General features: G+C 31.5%; 1 long non-coding RNA gene across 1 annotated transcript; it reads left to right on the forward strand.

The window, feature by feature from the left end:
* Positions 1-6,269: 6,269 nt before the first annotated feature.
* On the forward strand, positions 6,270-14,074 carry LOC134854311 (uncharacterized). The gene is made up of 3 exons (XR_010164404.1): positions 6,270-6,539; positions 8,345-8,392; positions 13,672-14,074. It is a non-coding gene; the product is annotated as an uncharacterized LOC134854311 (long non-coding RNA).
* The last annotated feature ends 512 nt before the right edge of the window (positions 14,075-14,586 follow it).

A 14,586-nucleotide genomic window follows, 5' to 3' on the forward strand; every position in this document is an offset into this window, starting at 1 on the left:
ATGATAAACAGGAAGTTTCGACAAAAATAGACAATTGACTTCTAAGCAATCGAATACCAAATTTTTTAATTCCTCTTAAAACGAACAATTTATAGAAATTTTATCGGAAAAATAAATCGTTTTTTGAAAAAAATTGACATTTTAGGCAACAAACAGTTTGACAAACGCTCAACAATTGATGCTATTTTGGAATTCTTAGAAGGTCTTATTAAAAACAGATTTAATAATAATTTGACACACTGCACGCTCGTAGATCTCACTAAAGCTTTCAAATCTGTTGATCATAGCACTCTTATTACCACCTTAGTACCACCTTTACGGGCTCAGAGGTGTCCTGTTAATTTATCGCTATCAAACCTCAGCATAAGAAGCCAATATGTTTTGCCTTCAAATAAATGTTCAACAACCGAGAATCTTCATTGTGCGTTTCCTCAAGGTTCTGTTTTTTTAAAATGTTTGGCATTTTAGGCAATAAACAGTATGAAAAACGCTCAACAATTGATGCTATTTTGTAAATTTCAGAAGGTCTTATTAAAAACAGATTTAGTAATAATTTGACACACTGCACGCTTTTAGATCTCACTAAAGCTTTCAAATCTGTTGATTGTAACACTCATATTACCACCTTAGTACCACCGTTACGGGCTCAGAAGTGTCCTCTTAATGTATCGCTATCAAACATCAGCATAAGAAACTAATATGTTTTGCCTTCAATTAAATATTCAACAACCGAGAATCTTCAATGTGCGGTTCCTGAAGGTTTTGTTTTTAGTCCCCTTGTTTTTTCAATTGATATCACTTATCATCCCAATAAGTTGCAGCACAGCCAAAAAAAATTATGCCGATGAAACTAATATCCTGGGAACACTGAACAAAACCGAAAAACGTAAAACAGTTTTTTAATATCAGTGTGGATGGAAAAAAGTCACAATAAACAAAGGAAAGAAAAACAAACAATGATAACTACTGAAATTTTTAAAATTGAAGATTTGACCTGAAAGGCAGATAGAATTAAAAAGGGCAGTGTAAAATTAAAAGCAGATGGAATTAAAAAGTGCAGTGTAAAAACTTCTCAAAAGGGCAGTGTCAAATTTTGGCTCCAACAAACCTGTTAAAACAATCAGAGAGAAAAATGCAATTAATTTATTTCCATTTTTTATCAAACAAAACAGCTTTTTAGCTCCTCTGTTCTCATTTGAATACAAAAAAAGTTTATGAAACCACTTTATCAATTTTTTACATGGGTATAAAGAGTTGCCATGAAAAGATTTTGAAAATGTGCAGGTACAACAAAATTTTTATTTCAATTTGCGTTTTGCCTCAAAAAATCTGAAGTATTGAAGAAATTAAGGAAAACACAAGAAATTGGTTCGATCGATGAGTTCCATGTATATGAACTGTTAGACAAGAGGAGAGCATGCAGTTGACAAAGTGGAAAAGTTCTTCCAAATCAAGAAATTGGCAAATCACTTGATTGCACAAGAAGATCACTAAAAGCACTAACGTACAAATCAAAAGAATTACTAACACTAAAAATTAACACGAAATTTTCGAGTATAAACCTTAGAAGACATATCAATAAGATGCAAAAGAGGTGAGTTATTTGGTTTCGAAACTTCAATATTTTATACATAGTTTTTGCTTTGCATATACATACATAGGTTAATCAATCAGTTTTAGATAAAATAGTATTTAATAAAAAATTCTTGTGTAAAAGTTCTCTTGAATTGTTTTCTGGCTTGCTTAAATTGCTGCTCATTCATTCATACTTTTTTATATTGTGGAATTATTGCACAACTCGAAATAAAGTTTTTATGATTTATTACCAATTTGTATGTTTTGCGATAGTGGTGCAATTATTGAAATTATATTTGGCATTTTTGTTTTTTTTTCAAGCTTTTTTTGCATATATGCTTATTTGAGTTTGTGTATAGATTCTGTAAATCTAACTGCTAATTTGAGGTTTTGAAATCCGTAATTTCAGGTTATTGTTTTGCTCAAATTAGTTTTCTCTGATTGGATTCAAGGTATACGGGCTTTTAATAAATCAAACTGTAGAATCTTGTCTTTGGAGTATCTAAGATCTTCAGATAAATTAAATAGCCAACTTCAGTGATGTAACCTTATCTGCTTTACTTGTATGTTCTGAGCTTGATGCGGTTACACTGGTATGTTAGGGCTTAAGGAAGTAAATTTTGGCGTATTTCTTGCAGCTCCATAATATTTTGTAAAGATCATAATGTTTCCGGATCAAAAACTTTTTCACTTTTCTGTACTCTTGCAGCTTTGTATGTCGTCATCAACTTTACGTGAGAAAAGGAAATTGAATTCTTTTAAAGTGCTGGAGTGCTGATTTAAGTTATGCGGATAAAAATATAAATCACTTGAAAATTGAAATCCGTTTTTATCAATTTGGGTTAACTGTAGACGAAAAAAGAAACGGGCAAAACTTGCTTAGATTTATATCAAAAATAAAATAGTGCAATCATATTTAGCAAATTGTTTACACACAATTCTTACCAGATGATCAAAAATTGCGCTAAAACTAGCGGGTCAATTACTTTAAGAAAAAGTTTAAAATTTTGCATGTAGCCGACCAATTTTTAAGAATGACAAATCTCCAGAAGTTTGCTCAAACTTTTTAAAAAAGGTTATTACATAAAAAAATTGGAGCTTTATGTGATAAAATTGAATTTCTATGGCTCTCAAATAAAAATAAACCAATTTATTCAAAATTTAACAGATTGCACCCTGATTTTTGGGCTAGATATTAGGCTCACTTTGTCATAGTGTTGTTATCACTTGACCCCGTTGTCTTCCCGCAACTTTTGGTTGATTGAAAAAAGTAAATCCGTTTTTTGATAAAATTTTATTTGCGGGTAATAGTTTTTTAGTTTGCATCGTATTAGTTTGGACAAAATTCTAAGCAAGTTGTTTTTTCGTGTCTTTTTGTCTAATTTTAACCCAATTCGAGTTTTAATTTCCAAATTTCCAAAACTGAAAATGCAAGTGAGCTCAGTACAAGTTGGTTAATGTGCGCCAGGAAACTTTTGAGAAAAGTCGAAGATTTTCAGGCCAAAACTTCAAAAACAATCTTAACTTTCTTTTACTGGTTTACTTACCATGCTATAGAAGTAAGAAATTCACCAAAATTTTTACCCTTGCCGTTAAATGGAAAGCCATAAATTCAATTTTAGTTCATATGATCTCTCGTCCGAAAAGTTCTCTCGTTTTTCAGGAAATATAGTTTTGTTTGCACTACTTTTTCAACAATTGCTTTGACTGAACCTTACTTTTACCAAGTCTAAGCTCCGATTAATTATTTTGAAAATCCAATTCCTGACATTTTTGTAATTTTTTTCTTAAATTTTCAGATCTAAGCAAGTCACAAACACACTCACACAAGCGCACGCATACACACATTTTAATTGACAAAAAAGACTATTTTGAGCAGTTTTTTGAAAGTTTTCGCCCGAAAATGAGGTAAAAGCTCCCCTTTTCCTTGAAATTGACATACGTTTATAACAAAAGCGTTTAAAGAAAATTTTCAGCCGTGGTCGGGTATAAATTTCAAAAAACCAATATCAAGGAGTGTTTTAACTAGATTCTACCGTTGCATAAGTCCTGTAAACAAAACTATGAAATAAAATTTTTTATCTCAGCAAAACTATAGATGTAGATGTAGTCCATTGAAATGATGTCATATTACAAGTATTAGCTTAGTTTTTTCCTTCAAAAATGTTTTCACAGTTCGTTTCAAGCGGCATTATTCTCATGAGATTCCTCATTTGTAAATAAAAAAAATACAATGAAAAACCTAATGCTGTAAAAAATATTGCTGGTAAAGTTGTTGCACTTACTGGATAACCTGGTTGCCATTTCAAACGTTTTGCCATACAAAACGCATGTCATTAGCAAAAACATTAATTTTCAGAATACCAGAGATTTTCCATCATTATAGTTTCGTTTTAATTTTTGATGAAAAGAATATAAAACCGTTCTTTTTCGACTGTTTTATTTTAAAATAAGCAGTTTTTCCAGCTCTTAATCAGCAATTATTTCGCTTGATATGATTTCAAACTAAAAAGCTGCTATTATTTTTGCAAATGGCGAAATCTAGCCAGCTTGGGTTTAATGGAAAACCATTTAAAATTGGCGCATTTATTAAAACAAAACAGATTGAATTGAAGCGATATATTCAGTCATATTAATAAGCTACTAGGCCCGAACACTTTGTCTTAAAGATAGTATAGGTGTGGTGAAACAATAAAAAAGTTTTAAAAAACTTATTTCACAAAGCAACAGCCACAGCATTTAGAGCTATGACCTGATACAATCTTGTTTCTTCTTCAGATGATAAGAATTTTCGAATGATTTGGTTAAAAATTTCGAATGGCCTAAAATTACTCACTCGGACTAAATATGAGGTTTTTTTTAAATTTTGTTGATGCACATAATCGGTATGCAGTGTTTCAATTATTTTGAGTTCAAGCAAAACAGTTGTTCTATTTGATTCCTCATTAAGCCCAAACTAAAAAAACTAGTTGGTTAAGACTTGTATTTGATTTTACAATTTCTAACTTCTAACTTGTCGAAAAAATAGGTAAAGGAAATGATAATTCTCATGCAAGCCATTATATTGTTACGACTTTTGAAGAAAATGACGGAATTTTGTGCTGTTTATTTTTTTCTTTTGATAGTTTTAAACTTTTTTACCATCCGTTTTTGACGGGTCTTCTAAAATATGTATATCGATTTTTAGAGGTCGAAATTCATAAGATATATCCTTTCTATTAATTTTGTAAAAGTATCGGTGGTTGAGAAACGATTTTTGGGACAATTGTGATGCGGTCTATATTGCTCTAGGAACTAGAAAAAGTGCGGCTCAGAAAAAATTCCAAATTGAACTGAAGCAAATTGTTTGCTTTAATTGATGATGCATTAGACGCAAAAAGTGACACGTCTTACTTTTAAAAGCGCGTGGTGCAATAGCTATGTCATAAAACTAAAAAGTATTGTTGTTAAAGGAAAATCCAAAGTTACGCCATGTTAAGAGCACTTAGGACTCGGCATGGCTGTGGGTTAGGGATGTCAAGCAAAAGTTGTAAATTTCGTGATAAATACCATTTCTTTTTTTCCAAAACAATTTTGAGAAAAAATACAAAGCACTGAAAGTTTCAAGACTTAGCCCCTTGATACCAGCATTATTGTTTTGCATGTATGTTTTGGTTTAGATTCGAACAAAAATTAATATGACAGACAAAAAAACTTTCATCTGAAAACATTGTATATTATACAATTTGTAAGTAAAACCTTGATCAAACAGATTATGATGGTAACTCTAAAAAATATCTGAAATCAAAATATGTCTAGATACTTGATCAGCTGATCTTACAGTCACCTGACGTGTCAATTTTGCAGCCACTTGGTTTGACCAAAAAACAGTAGACTATAAAAAGGTAAAAAAGATTAGCATCTGAAATTATTGTATAGTATACGTATCTTAAGTAAACACATGATCAGACAGACTATGTTGCAAATTCTAAAAACTATCTGACATCAAAATATTTATAGATTCTTGATCAGCTGATCTTACAGTCACCCAGTCACCTGACGTGTCTTTTTTGTAGCCACCACTTGATTTGACCAAAAAAAGGATAGAATACAAAAAGGTAAAAAGATTTGCATCTGAAATCATTGTATAGTATACGTATCGTAAGTAAACACATTATCAGACAGACTATGTTGCAAATTCTAAAAACTATCTGACATCAAAATATATATAGATTCTTGACCAGCTGATCTTACAGTCATCTGACGTGTCAATTTTGTAGCCACTTGATTTGACCAAAAAATATACTATAAAAAGGTAAAAAGATTAGCATCTAAAATCATTGTATAGTATACGTATCGTTCGTAAACACATGATCAAGCAGACTATGATGCAAATTCTAAAAATTGTCTGACATCAAAATATGTATAGATTCTTGATCAGCTGATCTTACAGTCACCTGACGTGTCAATTTTGTAGCCACTTGATTTGACCAAAAAACAATAGACTATAAAAAGGTAAAAAGATTAGCATCTGAAATCATTGTATAGTATACGTATCGTTAGTAAACACATGATCAGGTAGACTATGATGCAAGTTCTAAAAACTATCTGACCTCAAAATATGAATAGATTCTTGATCAGCTGACTTTACAGTCACTGACGTGTCAGTTTTATAGCCACTTGATTTGACCACCAAAATTATTTTTTGTTGAAAAGTTAAAAAAACGAGCATCTGAAATCATTGTATAGTTTACGTATCGTAAGTAAACACATGATCAGACAGACTATGATGCAAATTCCAAAAATTGTCTGACATCAAAATCTATATAGCTTTTTGCTCACATGATTTTTAGTCACCCACTTTTCTCTTCAATTTTGTAATCAACTGACGCTATTTAAAATTAACTTTTCATTTTGTCGTTTTTGCTTCTGCTGAATAGTCTTTCGTTTTATTCCAAAAAAATCAAACCGCACACACAAGTATGGTAAGTTAGTTTAATGTTCATTACGAGTCCAATATTTCCAAAAGATACGCGCAGGGTTGTCTATAGATCACTGGAATATAAGTCTTTAAGTAATAGTTTTGTCGCGTATTCCTGAACAAAAATATAACCTTGGTACATATCCGTAGCGGAATCCGCTTGCGTTTTTGGAAACCGCAACAGCTAGCTAGCTGTGAGCAAATCTGCAAACTGTATGCGGAATCCGCAAAGTGTGAGCAACAATCGCGAAGTTTTGTTAGATCCGCTTTCAATTTGCGGAATCCGCTTCCATTTGCTAAATCCGCAACAGCTAGCTACACTCGCTCGTGACGGAATCCGCGAAAGATTTATTGTGATGAAAAATTTTGCATTGCACGTATTTGAGAGCGGAATCCACAGAAATTTTGTAAGTTGTCAAGTTGGGTTATTGTAAATTGCACAAATTGACCCGGACTCCGCATTTTGTTGTGGATTCCGCGATTTCGTCTAAAACTATTTTATAATATACAATTTGTAAGTAAAATCATGATCAGACAGATTATGATGCAAATTGTAAAAGATATCTGATATCAAAATATATATATAGGTTCTTAATCAGGTGACTGAAAATATCTGAAATCAAAATATTTATAGATTCTTATTGAGCTGACTGAATTTTAAAGCCACTTGATTTCAACACAAAAATGATATAATATAAAAAGTAAAAAGATTAGCATGTCAAATCATTGTATAGTATATGTATCGACAGATTATGATGTAATTACAAAAAATTGTGTGACATCAAATTTTATGCATAAACTTTTGCTCACATGATTTGTAGTCGCCTTTCGTTTCAATAGTCACCTGACGCTAATTAAAAATAACTTCTTGTGTTTTTTTTTTTGCTTTTGCTGAATAGTCTATCGTTATATTCCAAAAAAATTGTCAAATCGCAATCACAACTATGGTATGTTAGTTTAACGTTCATTACAGATTATGGTGCAATTCCTAGAAATTATCTGACATCAAAAAATGTACAGGTTTTTGATCAGCTGACTTTACAGTCACCTGACGTGTCAACTTTCATAGCCATTTGATATGAAAAGAAAAATGATATGCAATAAAATATTTGAAAAAGCATCGGAAATCATTGTATAATATACGCATCAGACAGATTATGATGCAAAACTCTAAAAATTGTCTGACATCAAAATACGTATAGATTTTTGCTCACATGATTTTTAGTCACCACCTGCTTTTAGTCATCGCTTCAGTTTTACAGTCACCTGGCGCTAAATGAAGATAACTTTTTATCTTGTTGTTTTTGTTTTTGCTGAATAGTCTATCGTTATATTCCATAAAAAATCATCAAATCGCAATCACAACTGTAGTAAGTTAGTTTAATGTTCATTACGAGTCCAAGCTTTGCAAAGGACACGCGCAGGGTTGTCTATAGATCACTGGAAGAATAAACGTCTTTAAACTTAACCCAAAATTTCAGCGGATTGCGCGTGTTATTTAAATTTTAGCCTCACATTATTTTTGCCGCGGATTCCGCACTGAGCAAAAATATCACGATGCGACGAATTCCGCAAAAGCAAGCTGATTCCTCAAAGTGCGAGGTCAAATGCAACAGTCAATTTTTATTAATATTGTGTTATGTTTGAAAATTTAAGACAATCTTAGAAAAAAAACTTCATTTTGTTAATTAAAATTGATATAATGGTCTGTCAAAAAAGTGTAATCCATTTCTTAATTGATTATAATAGGTGGTTTTTGATTTTTGCTGAGAATGACATTAATAACCTAGTATTGTCGTTTTCTTCAAGGGAGAGCCATCAAGCGGATCTGGACAGAACAGCAGCACAACAGGACAGGTTATTGACTCTTTTTTATTTTTTATTCTCACGACCAACCCTGCAATGCATATAATGTTTTTTTTTCAAAAACTTAAATTTATGTGTAAGTACACAATCTAAAAAACTTAAGTTTTTGTGTAAGTACGCAATCTAAAAATAATTAAATGTATATGTAAGTACGCAATCTTTAGTCTAATTGGAATCAATGGAAGGGGAACCTTTGATAAATCCTGCAGAAGAAAATCAAATTAAAAAAATTTAAAGTTTCGTCAATGCTTCATTTTCAATTTTTGAACATAAATCAAGAAACACTCCTCCCTAAATTCTTTTCAGAAAAATATATTTTTAAACTGACGGGGGAAAATCCGGATTAAAATTTAATGCGGCCATGTTTTTGATTAGGGTTCTTGAAAAAATCTGAAGAAAAGTATCATCTTGCAAAAAACTGAGATCTCTTTGCCACATTCTTTTATGGCAACTTTAAGTTTTCAGCAGGAATTTGTTGCCTCTTATCTCTTTAAAGGGGAAATTGAGAGCAGAATTACCAAATAGAAGCTTTACTTACACCGTTCATCGGTGCTGGCTTTTTCTAAACCTGGATCAGAAAGTTTTGAATGATAGTTCAAATTTTCAAGGTCGCAAGACTTCTGATGGATTTTAAAGTTTCATCCGTTTTGGGCATTTGCTCGATGTTTTGCAAAAAGTGCTGAAGAAATGTTTGACATAATTATAAAAGATCATCACGCCTTACAAGAATTAGTTGAACCAAAAATAGTTGTTATGACGCACCTTTTGTTAATTTGATTCAAATTCAAATCTTCATTACAAATCAATATTAGATCATAATACGGTTCTACCTGCTACTTGACACTTTACCTCGCTTGGAAAAAAGTTGATACAGAAGCTGATTTAATGAGGTTTAATTTCGATTTCTGGGTTTCGGTAACAAAACTAAAATGTTGACCACAATGTAGAAGGCGTAATGTCAAAAATTTATTTAAAAAAGCGCACAAAAGTAAAATTTGTATCGAAGAAGGTAAGCTAAGGAAAGAGGAATGGACAAAATGTTGTAGAAAAAACTAACAATTTCGTTGAAAAGAATCAATTGTTACACTTGTGAAAGTAAGTGTCTGGTAATTGGCAACTAGAGTTTTTCACTGAAGCTATTTTTCATGTAAATTCTTCTCCTGTTTGCTTACTTTTTTTATCTTCTCTTATTCTCTCCTCTTCTCTCAACATCTTTCAGGTTTCTTCCCATTTGGCATTGGGGTAACGCTGTTCCCTTTCTACCCTAAAGTCTGTGGTTCGAGTCTCCGCCGGATTTTCTTTTTGTTTCAGTATGTATCAAATTGGATTTTTTTTGGTATTTTTTGCTCAAGTTTTGCCGGGTAGGTTGCCTTATCACGGATTTTCCATGTTTACAATAAGCAACTTTCATTGCAGTTGCAAGTGTAAGTTTTGTTCAATCTAGTTTCAGGGGGACTTGAAAGATTTTCTCTTATATTTTTTTTGGTTTAACTGGTGTCTGCCCAAAAGTTGACAGCTCAGTACTGATTTTTTTTTGAGCTGTAAGCATATTTTATTCTAGCTTGAAGTAAGTATTTTTTATTGTAAATCAGGTGAAACTTCAAAATTTACAGATTTTTCGGCAAAATTATGTTTTACTCGGCGCAACTTGTGCTTTTCAAAAATAGTGGATCAGCTTCCTTTGTTCCTATGCTAATTTGTAATCCAAATGCCTGGCATGATTGCCTCGAAAGATTTTCTATCAAGACGTACAAAAAAACTAAATTTTGGTAGACCTAGTTTTCTTCCTTCTTTTTCAGATTTTTTCAAGTCTTGATGTTTGTGCGGCATCGAGAGTGGTGCACATAAACCAAATCAAGATACTGCGACAACAGGCTGTAATTAAACAGTAAACAAAATTCATCAAAACTTTTAGTGAAATATTTCCAAATCAAAAAAAATTTTATTTTATTGAAAATGGTTTAAACTTAGCTTCTTAGTTTGAAAATACTGTTGCTAAACAGCTTAGCTATTATGCGTTCAACAAATCAGTTTGCCTGTTATAATTATGCTATCAACAAGACAAAAACATTTTTTGTATACTTGCTTCCTAGGTTCATTAGAATTGAAGAACCATTAAATGTTTTTCCTCAAGTTCATTTAAAATTGCTCTTAAAACCCTGTTGGAATCAAAAAAAAATATTTTTCAAAAGTCGGAAAAAAGATTGTTTCCTGGTGAAACATAAAATGAAAAAAAAATCATTGCAAATTTGTCTTGAAACTTTTTGATGGTGTATTAAAATTTAGGGAAAAACTGGAAAATATTCAAAAATTGAAGAAACTTTGCTATGAATTATTGATTCAAATTGAATTTCATGCAAATCTATCATTTTTCTTGAAAACAATTTATCAGTATTGTATTTACCATATTGAACAACTGTTGAAGCAGTTATGTCTCAATTAGAATGACAATGAATCAAGTTCACTCTTTTATATTCTCAATTATAAAAAACTCGAAAACAGGAAAAAGAGAAAAAACTCAATCTGTTATACTTTTGAAAAATTTTTTGAATGTACCTTAGTTAAAACTTGGAGAGAAGTTTGGCTGTTTTGGTAAACTCTTACTAAACAATCTTGTAAGATATGGAAGATTCTTCGGGAAAATTTAAAGAATCTAGAAGAATAAAAACTGGAAGAAAAAAAACTGGAAAAATAACAAGATAGTAAAAGTTTTCTAAACCATTTTTCACGATTTGCAAAAAAATGGGCGTTTTTACTTCCAAGATTCTACAAAAAACTTATGAAAAATACTATATGATTTTCTATGAAAAATCTAAAAATTCTCCAAAAGTTTTAGTGTTAAAACTCAATTGTAAAACAATTAAAAATAAGGCTAATATGATTATAGCAAAGTCAAATGAATTTTTAAAATGATGACACTGCACAATGAAATTAGAAACAATCAATTGAATTAATGAAACTATACAGATTAATACAAACAAAAAAAAACGAAAACGAAAAGTGCCAACGCCAAAGACAAAACTTGATAAAACAGGGAATCGCCTTTCTAATTAAATGAATTTAAAACATAGAGAGATAAAAGACAAAATAAGCTTTGTTGAAACTTTTATAAATGAAAACAACATATCTACACAAAAAAAACAACCTGCAATGCAAATTCAAAAACATACACTAAAGTCTTTAAAACGATGCTAGGCAAAATTATGAGAAATACAGGGTAAGCTTAGTCGACAATAGGAAATTTGATAACAGCAGCTGATACAAATTGCCCTCTGGTTGTAGCAAAAAATTTCAGCACAATTTAATCCATTTTTAGGAAAATTGAATTCAAAAGCCAAACGAACCAATGCATCTTTATTGATCTTCCCCATAGGCAAATCAAATCGCCTTCAATAGCTACACGCAATTTCATCAAAGTTATAATACCTATTTTTTTATATATGCCTGTTTCTAACAACCTAACCAGAATTAATTATTAATCCAGATAGTTATGCCTGAAAAACTAATATACTATGTGCACAGTTTCTTAGCAAGCTTTAGTTTTGACTCTTATTTTGCCAATTTTTCCCAATACTATAAGCCATAATTTTTTGCTATTTTTGACGACTTGTTTAAATGTATGTTTAAGACTTTGCTAAGAACATTTTCTATGAAAATAAACTTTGTATGGTGTTATTAATGGTTGTTCGGAGAAGCTTGGATATGTGTTTGCTCATTAACTTGCTGTGAATTTTTGTAGAAAAAAAAAGAAACGTTTGTTGGATAGTTTTTTGAAAAGAATTTTAGTAGAGTTTTTAAGATCTGTTCAAGATTGCACAAAAAAAATTAAATTGCTCTGTTGAGCTAACGGAGCCATCGTACACGTTTCTCAGGATGTATTCATGTACTTTGGATGCTTGGGTAGTTTGGAAAAAGCCGGAAGTCTCTTTTCTATCAAGTTTCTATAAAGTTTCTTTGCTATCTTTGATAACTCTTCAAAACTCTTCAAGATCTTGATCTTGTCAAGACTTTCAGGATGAGTTGATCTGGTAAAAAAGCTGCTTCGTTGAAAAAAAAATTAAACGAGGGTTCAATAATTTGTTTTTATTTACGTTGTTCAGCTCGACAACTTTGTTCAGCTTTTGATGTTTGACTGTTTTTAATTAGGCTCAATCAGGGCTCTGCTCTACTGGCAACTTTGCATATTGGAGTGCTCTCAAGTGGCAGTAAAATTTAAAGCTTGTTTAGTATGGCTGATAGAAATATATGCAATTTGTAACGTCACTTGAAAGTAAATTTGTTACGAACTTATTTCAGTTTGAGCCAAAAACTTTTCATTTTATTAACAAAAACTTTATTTGCAGAACCAAAAAAAAAACATTTATTTTCACCTCAGCTTTTTTAATGGCCCGATAGGGTCATCAATCAAAAACAGTTTTGGATGGCACTTTCTTAATAAGCAGTGGGAAGTCTGCAAATATATGACTCGGAATATATTTCAGCGGCTGCCAGAAACGTGAATGAACAGAGATCTGGAGTAAGGGATTAAGTTTCGTTTAATATATGCATATTGTTTCGAAGAACGGATAACTATAGGTCACCTTTCTCGTAACAAGATCAATTGAGCAATCCCTCTGAAGCCCCTTTGCTCGTGTGAAAAAGTAGCTTAATAAGTGCTCACAACCAAATTAAAATAATTACAGTGTGAGAAACCATGCACCAGATCGGAAAACTAATATGGAAAAGCAAATTTCAAATTATCAAAGCTGAAATTTAGTTTTATAGTGAACAAATGTAGCCTATATAGTTTCTTATTAGGCCGGTTTTTTTCAATCTTATTACGGAGCCAGTTTTGGTTTATAGATTTTATGTTAGAGTACAAAACCTTCTTGGTAAATTGTTTTCCTCTAAGCACTGATCATCCAATTAAAAATTCATAAATAAGTTTGATTTTTTTTGCATTTTTTTCCAACTTTTTTTCTCGAAACTTCAGTCAGCCAATTTGAAAAACAAACTTCAGGCGGCAAATTGAGATAGGGTGGATGGTAGCTCAACTGGTTTTCGTAATATATGAAGAAATATGGAGAAAATTTTGGTTGGTTGAAAATAAAATTTGGGGCAAGGTGGAAGAAAAAATAAGAAAATTTATAGTAAAAAATTTGACAAAGACTAATTTTTTGTACCCAAAGAACTTGATTTTTGGTTATCGTGAAACAAGAAGCTTAGAACTTCGGAACAAAGAGTAAGTTTTAATTAAAAGTTCAGTCTTGAATCGTTTTTCTTTCTTTCAGGCTTCTCAGTCATCTGGTCAGTCTGGCAACACTGCATCACACACAGGTGCCTTCAAAGACTAATGAAGATTAGATTCATGGCGTTTTGTAAATAAAAACTGAAATTCGATCATCGCATCTCCATGGTCTGCCATCTATCACATGGGTTGATCTCCCACTGGAAAAATGCGCAAAACAACAGAAAAACGATCATCACCATATATGAAATACCAAAATTTCATCATCAATAGAACCATCATATATTGGTCGTAATTTAGTATTGGTTTTGCGCTTAAACAAACAACAATTTTAGCGATGAGTTATCGCCGATTTTGACAATTCAAAATCATGAAGATCGGCCCTAACAAGATGGCTCAAACCTATACTTTACATATCTAAAATTTTCAGATTTTTCTCTGATTGATTACTGAGCTACCCAAATCTTTTAAACTTATACAAGAGTCAAGGAAGAAAAAATTTTTATGTGGTGTCTTTTGTATTCAATTTAGTTATTATTAATCAGGCGAACCAATACTAAATTACCATGAGAGCTAAAAATGTTTATCATCACTAATCAATTCAACTTTCAAAATATCCTAATTTAAAAAAAAAATTTGCTTGCTCTTTGTTAGTATTTAGCTGTTTTGGTCTATTTTAGCTAAACTTAGGAAATTGAATGCAATATGCTTTAATAGGTTCTTCTTCCTAAAAATTGAGCTCGAGCAGTGCTTTTTTGAAGATTTGGTCTAATTCAGCTCAACACTTAGAAATTGGGGAATAAAAATTGATCCCGATTTGCCTAAAAACTGGGCCTACTCACCTCGTTTTTCCGAAAAAAGGCTCATTCAGTAACATGCAGGATAATAGAGACCAGATTGGGGACCAATTTCAACCGGGTGTGTGTAATATCCAAGTATTTGGATATTTATTAATCAG

This window comes from Symsagittifera roscoffensis, chromosome 9 (assembly GCF_963678635.1).
Source record: "Symsagittifera roscoffensis chromosome 9, txSymRosc1.1, whole genome shotgun sequence".
Lineage (NCBI taxonomy): Eukaryota > Metazoa > Xenacoelomorpha > Acoela > Convolutidae > Symsagittifera > Symsagittifera roscoffensis.